This window comes from Canis lupus, chromosome 22, assembly GCF_011100685.1.
Source record: "Canis lupus familiaris isolate Mischka breed German Shepherd chromosome 22, alternate assembly UU_Cfam_GSD_1.0, whole genome shotgun sequence".
Lineage (NCBI taxonomy): Eukaryota > Metazoa > Chordata > Mammalia > Carnivora > Canidae > Canis > Canis lupus.
This window is the reverse complement of record NC_049243.1, coordinates 4,238,730-4,250,358: the sequence shown is the minus strand read 5'-3', so window position 1 is coordinate 4,250,358 and position 11,629 is coordinate 4,238,730. Positions and strand designations below refer to the sequence as shown.

At 37.8% G+C, this 11,629-nt stretch overlaps 1 pseudogene; it reads right to left on the bottom strand.

Annotated features, from left to right (window-relative positions):
- Positions 1 to 10,068: 10,068 nt before the first annotated feature.
- Positions 10,069 to 11,057, bottom strand: LOC485451 (annotated as a pseudogene).
- Positions 11,058 to 11,629: the final 572 nt, after the last annotated feature.

Below are 11,629 nucleotides of genomic sequence, written 5' to 3'. Positions count from 1 at the left end.
TCAGCCTGGGGAATCTCAGCAAGCATCATACCCAAGGTTGCTAAACTTCCTTGTTTGCAGTAAGGTAGCTCCATCTTCATCTCTCTGCGTGTTCCTCTCAGCGCAGAGATCTGTATCTTATTTTCTCCAAAGAATAAATGTTGGCATTCTGCTGTACTGGGGAAGGGGCAGCAACCCAGGAGCATGAAATAAGTATGGAATGTAGGAAACTAATGCTTCTCACGTATCCCTAAACCAGTCTTATCATAGCATTCCTCCTGGAGACCTACTGTAGAGGGGCTGAATTCTTACTCTTTTGTGCATCTACTGTGTAAATCAGGTTACTTCCCAAAATTCTCTTGTTACTGCCTCTTTTTCTTCTTGTTTTATTAGTTTATGCCTATAAAAAAAGGAAGAAGAAGAAAACTCATTGTATATAGCTCTTTGGGGGTTTGGTAAATCTATAGCAAGATTAGTTGGATGTGTTGAATGTGGCATCGTTACACAGAACCAGGCCCAATTTCTGTATGGGCCCAGGCATGTGTCCAGTGTGTATTTTTATAAATGTTCCATTCTGAATGTTCAGTAATTATGTTCTGTAATCAAAGTTGTCTTTTAGCACTCTGCTTAGTATATTTTTAGCAAAGGACAGACACATTGACAAGTCTAATAATAAAATCCTCCCTAAAGGATTTTTTCCCCCATTAAGGCCTTAAATAGATATATTTGATTTCCAAGAGGCTGATTTTAATTTAATAAAGAGGAAGTTGCTTTTTTGGTAAAGTTTCACAATAATAAATGTTTATGTCTTCAGATAGTGGTATTAGGGCAGTGTTGGCTGTGTCATCTTCTACAGGAGATGAAATCCTCCTGTCAAAAATGATATAAAAAGCAGATAAGCTGAATATCCTATGGGAATATATTTGATATTGCCATTAAAATTTATTAATATTTATTGAATTCCATAATTCTTGGACTCTATGTCATACCCTAGTAGTATTTACGGAGACGCTATCACTATTTTCAGGTTCCTTGGAGACCATTTAAGGCACTGTAGCTGCTAGAATCATTCTGAGAAAAATGACTAACCAAAATCTACCACTAGGAAAAAAAAAATCTGGCAACGTTCCCTGGCTTGGTAATGAGTCTTTAAAAAGATCCTAGTTTTCTCTATTTTTTTTAAGTGGCTCAAGAAATGAGACTCTTTACTTCAGAGTCTTCTAGCCATGACTCAAGATGAATTGCTTGAGCTATAATTAACCTCCACTTTGGTTTAGGGATAGTTCTTCCTCCTCCTTGGGGGGATTAACTTCACTTTTGCTCTCAGGGCAGCAGTTTCCAATTGTCTGAAGTAATTAAAGCTGGAATCATGGAGCAAGAAGGAAAAAAATTAAAAAATGTGCGGTACTCTAGCTCTGGGGATGTTGGAAAGATTTTATTTTGACAAATCGCCTTGTCATTTTTCTTGTTGGTATATATTGTGAATACAATTTAAATTAAAAGCTCTATGTTGATTTTGGTCCCTAGTTGGGGCACTATGATGATAATGTGAGGATTGACTACCTAGAGCTAGCAGGCGGTTACACGTATCAGTGTACCTAACAGGAAACAGATTGCAGGCCAGAAGTCAGATAAGGGTGACCGAATGACAAGCAAAATTAGGAATAGGACCTGGAAGTTTGTAGTTAAAATCAGTAGCATTGAAACTTTAGACTATTAATTTAGTAGGGGTGAATGGGTCCAGAACCCTGCATGCAACATATATCCCTCAGGTGATTTTTGTTGAGGTTTTATTTTATAATTTTAAGAACCAATTTTTAGATATTTATAGGCTCTCTTAATTCTGTTTAAGTCCTTAATATTAAATTAAAATGCAGATAGCATTAAGATCATAAACATGTATATTGGTTATATTTTATGAAGATTTTTGAGTTTTGTTTTTGACTCCTAAAGAGAGATGGCTATAATAATTTAATTTATGAGAAGCTCCCATTTCTCTGCAATCATTGTACATACTTGGAAATTATTGACAAGTGAGAAAACCATACTGATTGTTTACATTTGTTATTACTATTTCTTTTTTTTTTTTTTTTTAAAGATTTTATTTATTGGAGAGAGAGCATGTACAATGCGTGTGAGAGAGCACAAGCAGAGGGGAAGAGGCAGAGGGAGAAGGAAAGCGGACTCCCATCTGAGCAGGGAGCCCAATGTGTGGTTTGATCCCAGGACCCAGGATCATGACCTAAGCCAAAGGCAGATGCTTAACTTATTGAGCCACCTGGGTGCCCTTGTTATTACTTTTTAGTATTAAATTGAATCTGGGAAATGGTAAAATTTGCAGTTATCTCACAAAAATTTTATTTCAATTATTTGTTTCAGTTAGTACTTTGGAGCCAATAATTCACTTTTACATATAGTTAGCTCTGAAAAGCTTGTAGGTCCAAGGCCATATGTCTGTAATATTTGAAAGATTAAATAATTTGATGCTGTAGAGTTCGATCTTGGAGTAAGTATTGAGGCATTATTGGTTGAGTCTGAGGTGTAAAAAACTTAGGTCAAAAGAGCATGAAGAAACACTGATTTGGATGTCAATATCTTACTGAAGAAGAAGGAGAATTGAAGAAGACATGGCAATGACTTTCAATTATCTAAAGAGATATCGAGTAGAGGGAAAAAAAGATTCAAATTTTATGATCCATATAGGCCAGACTTAGGATCAATAGATGTAATTTGTGGGAGAGTAAATTTTGGTTCAATATAAAGAAGAATTTTCTAACAATTAGAAAGTTTCATTGATGGAATAGGTGGTTTTATAAGATCGTGAGCCCATTTTACTTGTTCAGCTGCACATTCATCTATAAGAATATTATAAATTTTTGGTAGATGGCTGGTTTAGATAACCCAAGCTCCTCTTGAACTCAAATCTGAGAGTGGTTTCAGAAGTACACGCAGTTAGTAGGTAGAACATGGATTGCATTTGAATATAACCCCTGAGAAGTTCACCTTAGTGTACATCTACAGTCAATGAGTCTGTTGGCAAATGTAAAGATATACTTTCTCTAAATACATTTATTTCAGCAGTACTTTGATTTCATTAAATTTTTTTTACTAGATATTTGCTAAAGGATAAAAGAAGCTGCTAAAGCAAAGGAACCGGTCACATTTATGATGAGATTTGAAAAAGCAGAAAAGTTGCACAGGGACGTAAGGCAAGCTGAAAGGACCACTACCTAGAGAAAAGATCTCACCTTTGGAGATAAGGCATCTTTTCTTTTTTAATTATAATATAGTTGTTTATATTATTTCTAATTAGGAAAATCTTCGCAAGATAAACTTTCATGAGCTTATAGGTAGGGCTGTCTGTCCTTAGCACACAGTTGTCTGAAGTTTCAGAGTGTTAGGCACTAATTTAAAGACAACAGCGTGAGTTTCAGGCAACATCATGTTGATGTAATGTCCCACAAACAACCCGAATCCATGTCATCCTATTACTTCCACATCAACAAAACCCCAATTCTCTTGATATTAAGATTTCTTGTGCTTATTATAAAAGAAAAATTTGGACCAGTGAAAAGCTGTCCATGATTTTTAGAAACTAAAGATGGAAAAGATAAAAATAAAACCGCTTAAAATGGATAGAGTGGTCTGTCTGGAAGGGGGGGAAATAATTAAGGCTCTAGTATTTGATTTCTAACTATTAAGGGCATCTTTTTTTAAGTATTTTTACATACATTTTGATGTGTATGTACATGTTTACTTTAGGCTGACAGGAAACATGAGGTTAAAGAACAGATTACTTATTTACTTCTAGAACCTCTGTGGCCATTTCCAGGACTCAGTCCCTCTAGAGACAACATGGTAAGGGCAGGTATCTCCTGCACATACAGTGGTTTAATGCACGGAAAAGGATGTCTAAAATTGTGAATTTTGGAGCTTATTTTGGAACTGCTTGCACATCTAACCTCACCTTCAGAGACAAAGAATACTTTTGAGCTTCTATTTTGTGGAATAGAAACAAATCCTTTCTAGGGAGACAAACCCAGGTACTAGGTCTATTACTCTTTGGAATAAGAACAAATGGCTCCTGGGGAGATAAACTAGTAAATTTTTCCAGATATCCCTATTTTTAACTTCTAAGACTCATTGCTCATTTAGCATCCTTTAACCCTGCTGCCAGCACTCTTTACCCAGGTAGCCCTGACCATGAAGAAACAGGAGAACAATGGTTGCTACCTGACCTTAACAAACTCCTAGTACCACTTATATATCATATGTGGTTCAGAATTGAGTCCCCTTGTATCATTTCTCATGTCTTTTATTATGGGCTTTCTTGCTTGCTTATGGAAATTTAATAGCAGAATTGAATATTTGCATAATTATTCAGAGTTCCTAAGGTTCTTTAGCTATTGTTATGGGCTGAATTGGATCCCTGTCTAAATCTGTAATGTTGAAATTCCAACCCCCCCCCATTACCTCAGAATGTAACCATGTTTGGAGATAGGTCCTTTAAAGAGGTAAAATGAGGTCATATAGATGGAAACTAATCATTGTGAATGTATTTGAAGATAGGGCCTTCAAAGGGGTGATTAAATTAAACTGAGGTCATTAGAGTGGGGCCTTAATCCAATAGGACTAGTGTCCTTGGAAGAGGAGGGAGAGACATGAGGGGTTTGTGCACACATAGAAAAGGGCATGTAAGGACATAGGAAGAAGACAGTCATTTGCAAGCTAATGACAAAGGCCTCAGAAGAAACCAAATCTGCTCACCCCTTGATTTTGGTCTTCCAGCCTCCAACACTGCGAGAAAATTAATTTTTGTTGTTTAAGCCATAAGTCTGATATTTTATTATGGCAGTCCTAGCAAACTAGTACGGATTTCACTCATTCATATCTTTGATACCTAAGCGTTTACTGAATACTCACTACATGTGAGGACAATCTGTTAGGGCTGGCAGGACAAAGGAGCTGATAGAGGAAAAGGAGAAAAAAAAAAAAAGTAAGGCCAGAAAATCTTATTTACATAACATAACAAGAACTCAAATTCAGGTTTGTCTAATTTCTAATCCAGTATGTCTGCCTCTATCATTGGAGTAGAATGGCTCATTAATGGAAGTTGTTCCGAGTTAATAGAAGTGTCTCAGTAATCTATTGTTCTGTAAACAACCACCTGAAAAACTCACTGGCTTAATAACAATTGCACTTTGTTTTTCGTGATTCTGCGGGTTGACTAGCTCAGCTAGGTATTTCTTCAGCTGCATATTGGCATCAGTGACGTCATTCATGGGTCAGGTTCAGCTTGGAATTTACTGGTGTTGGAACATCCAAGATGGCCTCTCATCCTCTGGGGCTTCTCTCCACATGGTCTTTCACCAGTGAGTAGTCCAATTTTAGCTCCTTCATACCGTGGTCCCTGGCTTTCAAGGGAAAGTATTCCAAAAGGACAAGCCTCAGTGTACAAATATGTATCAAGCCTTAGATGGCTTGCTATGTTCCATGGCCCACGTGGATGAACCGAGTCAAAGAAGGAGCAGATGACAGAAGCGGGCAGATAGGAAGGTGGAAATCATAAGGGATCACTTTGTAACAGTCTATCTCAAGAATATTAAGGTACTACCCCTTAATTAGATGTTTGTGCTATCAATGAAAAAGACTTCCAGAATTCTGAGGGTACTGGTAAGACATATATAACTGGGTTATCATATTATACCAGGAATTCACAGACCTCTGTATTCTATTACTGTTCTTTCTCCAAACATTTGTACATTATTTGGCTTCTGTTGTCTCCACTAATAGCTCAGCTTGCTCTTAAAAAAAATTAATTCCAGTGTGTAATTAACATAGTGTTACCTTAGTTTCAGATGTATTATTTCAGGTATATTATTCTATACATGACTCACTGCTCATCATGGTAAGTATACTCTTAATCCCCTTCATCTATGTCACCCACCCCCTTGTGTACTTCCCCGCTGGTAACCATCGGTTTATGCTTTATATTTAAAAATCTGGTTTTTTGGTTTGTCTCTTTTTAATTTGTTCATTAGTTTTGCCTCTTAGATTCCACATAAGAGTGAAAGCATATGGTATTTGACCTTCTCTAACTTATTTCACTTAGCATTATACACTCTGGATCCATCCATGTTGTTGCAAATGACAGATTTTCTTTTTTTGTGGCTGAGTAATACTCCACTGTATATGTATACCACATTTTCTTTATCCATGCATCTATTGATGGAACTTAGGGTTGCTCACATAATTTGGTTATTGTAAATACTGCAATACACCTAGGAGTGCATATATCTTTTTGAATTAGTGTTTTCATATCCTTTAGATAAATACTCAACAGTGGAGTTCCTGGACCCTGGGTAATTCTATTCTTATTTTTTTGAGAAATCTTCATGCTGTCTTCCACAGTGGCTGTACCAGTTTGCATTCTCATGAACAGTGCACAAAGTTTCCTTTTTATTCACATCCTTGCTAACACTTGGTTTTTGTGTTTTTTATTTTAGCCATTCTGACAGATATGATGTGATATCTTACTGTGGTTTTGCTTTGCATATCCCTGATGATAAGTGATGTTGAGCATCTTTTTATGTGTTTGTTGTCCATCTGTATGTCGTCTTATGAGAAACGTCTGTTCGTGTCTTTTGCCCATTTTTTAAATTGGATTTTCTTTTTTTTTCTTTTGGTTTTAAGTTCTAGAAGGTCCTTATGTATTTTGGATACTAATCCTTTATTGGATATGTCATATGTAAATATCTTCTTTCATTCAGGAGACTGAGTCTTTTAGTTTTGTTTATTACTTCCTTTTCTGTGCAGAAGCTTTTTATTTTGATGTATTTCCAACAGCTTATTTTTGCTTTTATTCACTTTGCCTCCAGAGAAATATATAGAAAAAATGTTGCTGTGACTGATAACAGAGTCATTCTTTCTGTTGTGAATCTTAAAAATCTCAAAAAAAAGATTGTTATAACTGATTGCTATCTTATATCACTTTTACTCAGAGCTTCATGCCCAGCCCCATTGTTGGTCATTGGGTCATAGTCTTACACTGGTTCAGGTGGCTGCCTCCAGAGGACAGCGTTGCATGTTGGATGCTGCCAACAACATTCAAAAGGGTCTTATGGTGAGAACATGTTGACTTTGGGAAATATAGAAGAGGGCTCTAAATATGAAACTCTTAATGATAGCTATAGCAGACATGGAGTGTTGGCCAGTCTTTTTTTTTTTTTTTTTTTTTGCCTTAGTATTGCTTTGTTCCATGTATGCCCTCAAGTAATATGGCTTATCCCCCTTTGAGTTATACAAAATAGCTAATCTCAGTTTCCCCCAAATTATTATTTTTCCAGCTTCCTTACAAATACCAGTGCAAAAGCTCAATAGTACTACCTTGGTTTAGAGTGATGATTTGCCTAGTTCTGTGGATGGTGAGACCTAAATTTACATAATTTAATGAAGCTATCTGTTTGGTACCAGACTTCCAGGGAATCTTGACCCTAACTTGACTACTGCTCTCAAATCTCTGAGGGCCTACCAGTTCAAAATAACCTAGAACTAGTCAATGAATCCTTGACATTCATAAGGAGAAAATGAAAGAGTTGAGAGCTGCGAAAATTATGGAAAACACTCTATTACAGAGCCATTTTAGCTGCAGATGCCGAGCAATCCTATTATTACAAATCTGCCGTGTTTCTCTAAGAAGCTCACTCTTCCACCCTCTTCAGTGACAATTTCATACTTCAACTCTCTTCTCAAAATTTCCATTTAGCCCCAGTTATCATTTTATCTGATACTGTGTCTTATATATCACTGAAGAAAAGACTTTTATTAACATATGTCCACATCCTGCCATCTTTAAATCTACATATATGAAAGCACATTCATCAACCTCTCCTTCGCTCCTGCATACAAACTCACCATATTTGCTCTGGATTCCTTCCATTTTCATCATCCTAAGAACTTTCTTACTTCAGGAATATCCTGTCTTTTCTGTATATTCAGTTTCTATTCTATTATTTCAATCATACAAAACCCTTCATTCACACTTTATCCTCCTTCAATGATTATCTCATTATTCTCTGTTTCTGAATTCTCAGAAATGTTTTCTACACGTTTTATTCCTTGTTCACATCTTTTTAAAAATTCATTCTTGAACTCATTTTGTTGTTCTTTCCATATAGAGAAACTTTTCTCAAGGTTACTAGATACATTAATTCATCTTTGAAAATCCTTTAAGTTCTTAATCTGCATAATCCATCAGTAACTCACGTTAGAATTGATTACTCCATCTTTGGAACCATCTCCGTTTTGCTGGATATGCCTTTCTGTTTTCTAAGCTCCTCCTACCAGACTACAATATTGGCTCAGTACAGAAATGCTTCTGTCTTATTCCGTAGATAATTTTGTTTCAGGGCTTTAGATTCTCTTTGTGTATTGACAGATCTCAAATTCTCTTCCTTGAAGGCATCTCCTTGATGCTGGACATCTTCAATGTTTATTTCATATTTATTTCAATTTCATATATCATCTTTTTTAAAAAAAGATTTTATTTATTCATGAGAGACAGAGAGAGGCAGAGACACAGGCAGAGGGAGAAGTAGGCTCCATGCAGGGAGCCTGACGAGGGACTTGATCCCAGGTCTCCAGGAACATGCCCTGGGCTGAAGGCAGCGCTAAACCGCTGAGCCATGCGGGCTGCCCCATATATCATCTTAACATATTTCATAAATGTCTTCCCTCTCCTTTTATTACTCTTAAAATCTTGCTCAGTTTGGGAAGCCTGGGTGGCTCAGTGTTTGAGCCTCTGCCTTTGGCTCAGGAGGTGATCCTGGAGTCCCAGGATTGAGTATTACATTGGGCTTCCTGCATGGAGCCTGCTTCTCTCTCTTCCTATGTCTCTGCCTCTCTGTGTGTTTCTCATGAATAAATAAATAAAATCTTAAAAAAGAATCTTGCTCAATTTGGTAAATAATTGACCAACATTGAAGCTGGAAGCCTAGGAATACCTCAAATCAAGATTGTTTAACCTTTCTGCTGAGGATTTATTGTATATGCTTGAAATCAAATACTATCAAGCAAAAAAAGTGTTTAGAACAATTCCTAATCAGTGAATCACAACTACATATTAAATACAGAAATAAATTGACACTCATACTTTTTAATGGCCATTGCCACTAATACCTTTTCTTTTTTTTTGGTGGGATTTTGTGGGGGTGTCCTGACTGTGTCCACTAACGTAAATTAATATCTTTACACGCTTTGGTAGAACCAGCAGTTTCACAAGCTTGTTTGTGGTCTTATCCACATAAATGCTTCACAAAAAAAAAATTCACTTATTAAAGGTGTTGTACTCTTATGATAGGATTGAATATAGTAAGATTTCCCCTTTCCATTTTTCAGTGACATCTTATGGCATTCTAGTAAGTGAAGTTGTGCCAAATAAGTACAATGATAGAGAAATCCAAAGTTGAGCCATTTCCCCCCATGAAATCTATTAATTAATTCAGTGGAAAGCATTACATTATTCATTGTGGATAATAAAACTCATCTCATTTATCAGTGTTGTTGGAGCACCTGTCCTGGTTTGATCCTAAATACGTTACCTCTGAATTATTTTGAAAGCCTTGTCTATTTACACCAAGAAAATTGGGGCATTTTAGATGCATGAGAACTTTGCCAACATTTTGATGTAATACATGGGATTACAATTTTGGCAGTTCTTAAGTTTATAGCTTCATAAATATTACTTATAATTTGATTTTTCTAATTCTCTTTAAGTAATGAAAATTTGTGAACTTTTCTGTTTTACATGGAAAAATTTGAGTTCTATTACTTATATCTTACATACAGAGTGTAAAATGCCTGCCTTGTTTTTCTACTTAGTTTTTTTTTTGAGTACAGTATACTTTACTGATGTTACATGACAAGGTTGGGCTCCCCAACTCCCTCTCCTTCCTCAGGGGGTCTTAGACGGAAACTGGAGGTCAGGAGATTCTCAGTGTGTTGGGGGATAAGTTGAGGCAGGGAATCCCCAGCAGCTGAGGACCTCTCTCTTCCTCTTGGTCTTGCTGGGGCTGGTGGTCCACGAGGTTGTTACTCCTTGGAGGCCATGTGGTCCACCACCTGGTTGCTATAGCTAAATTCACTATCATACCAGGAAATGAGCTTGACACAGTGGTCATTGAGGGTAATGCCAGCCCTGGCATCAAAGGTGGAAGAGTGGGTGTCACTGTTAAAGTTGTAGGAGACAACCTGGTCCTCAGTGTACCCCAGGATGTCTTGAGGGGGCCCTCTGATGCCTGCTTCACCACCATCTTGATGCTATCATATTTGGCAGCTTTCTCCAGGTGGCAGGTCAGATCCATGACTGACACATTGAGGGTGGGGACACGGAAGGCCATGCCAATGGGCTTCCCGTTAAGCTCAGGGATGACCTTGCCCACAGCCTTGGCAGCACCAGTGGAGGCAAGGATGATGTTCTGGGCAGCCCCTTGGCCATTATGCCACAGCTTCCCAGAGTGGTTGTCCATGGTCTTCTGGGTGGCAGTGATGGCATGGGCGGTGGTCCTGAGTCCCTCCATGATGCTGAAGTTGTCATGGATGACCTTGGCCAGAGAAGCCAAGTAGTTGGTGATGCAGGACACATTGCTGACCATCTTGAGGGAGTTATCATACTTATCATGGTTCACACCCATCACAAACATGGGAGCATCAGCAGAAGGAGTAGAAATGATGACCTTGGCCCCATCCTTCAAGTGAACCCCAGCCTTCTCCATAGTGGTGAAGACCCCAGTGGACTCCATAACATACTCAGGACCAGCATCATCCCATTTGATGTTGGTGGGATCTTGCTCCTGGAAGATGGAGATGGACTTCCCACTGATGACAAGTTTCCTATTCTCAGCCTTGACCGTGTCATGGATTTTGCTGTGGGTGGAATCATACTGGAACATGTACATCATGTAGTTGAGGTCGATGAAGGGGTCATTGATGGTGACAATATCCACTTTGCCAGAGTTGGAAAAAAACCATGGTGATGAGGCCCCGATACAGCCAAATCCTTTCACTCCGACCTTCACCATTGTGTCTCGGGGATGTGGCTGGCCCTGTACCAAAAGATGCGGCTCTCAGTCAAACAGGGAGAAGCAGAGAGCCTTTCTACTTAATTTTTGAAGAAATTCTGTTAAATTAAAAACCAACTTAATGCTGAAAGTTATATGTGACTCTTCAGGATTCAATACATTAAAATCTAGTATTAGATTCTAGAACTTTAACAATCATTTCGGTTTAGTAATCATTTACTGAGCACTTTCTATGTAGCTGGCACTGACACAAGTAACTTCACAAGGACAGCATTAATAGTGTGCATAATGTAGCCTCCCTGCTGTCTTGCTTGGCAGGCATTGCTAATTTTTAACTAGAGTCCTTCAAAATGAATTCAGTTGAAGGCTTCTTTGCAGTTGATCTCAATATAGGTCACTTTCATGCCAGGCACAGTATATTTACCATTTCAATTTAGGAGGGTCAAGATTTGTGAAGCATCTGAGATTTTATTCTACTAGCAAGCTACTAGATTCTTGTTGCTGTTTTGTTGGTGCCAGCAAGACATGAGACTCTTGGGTCAGAGACGAAGAATTTTATTATTCATGGCACA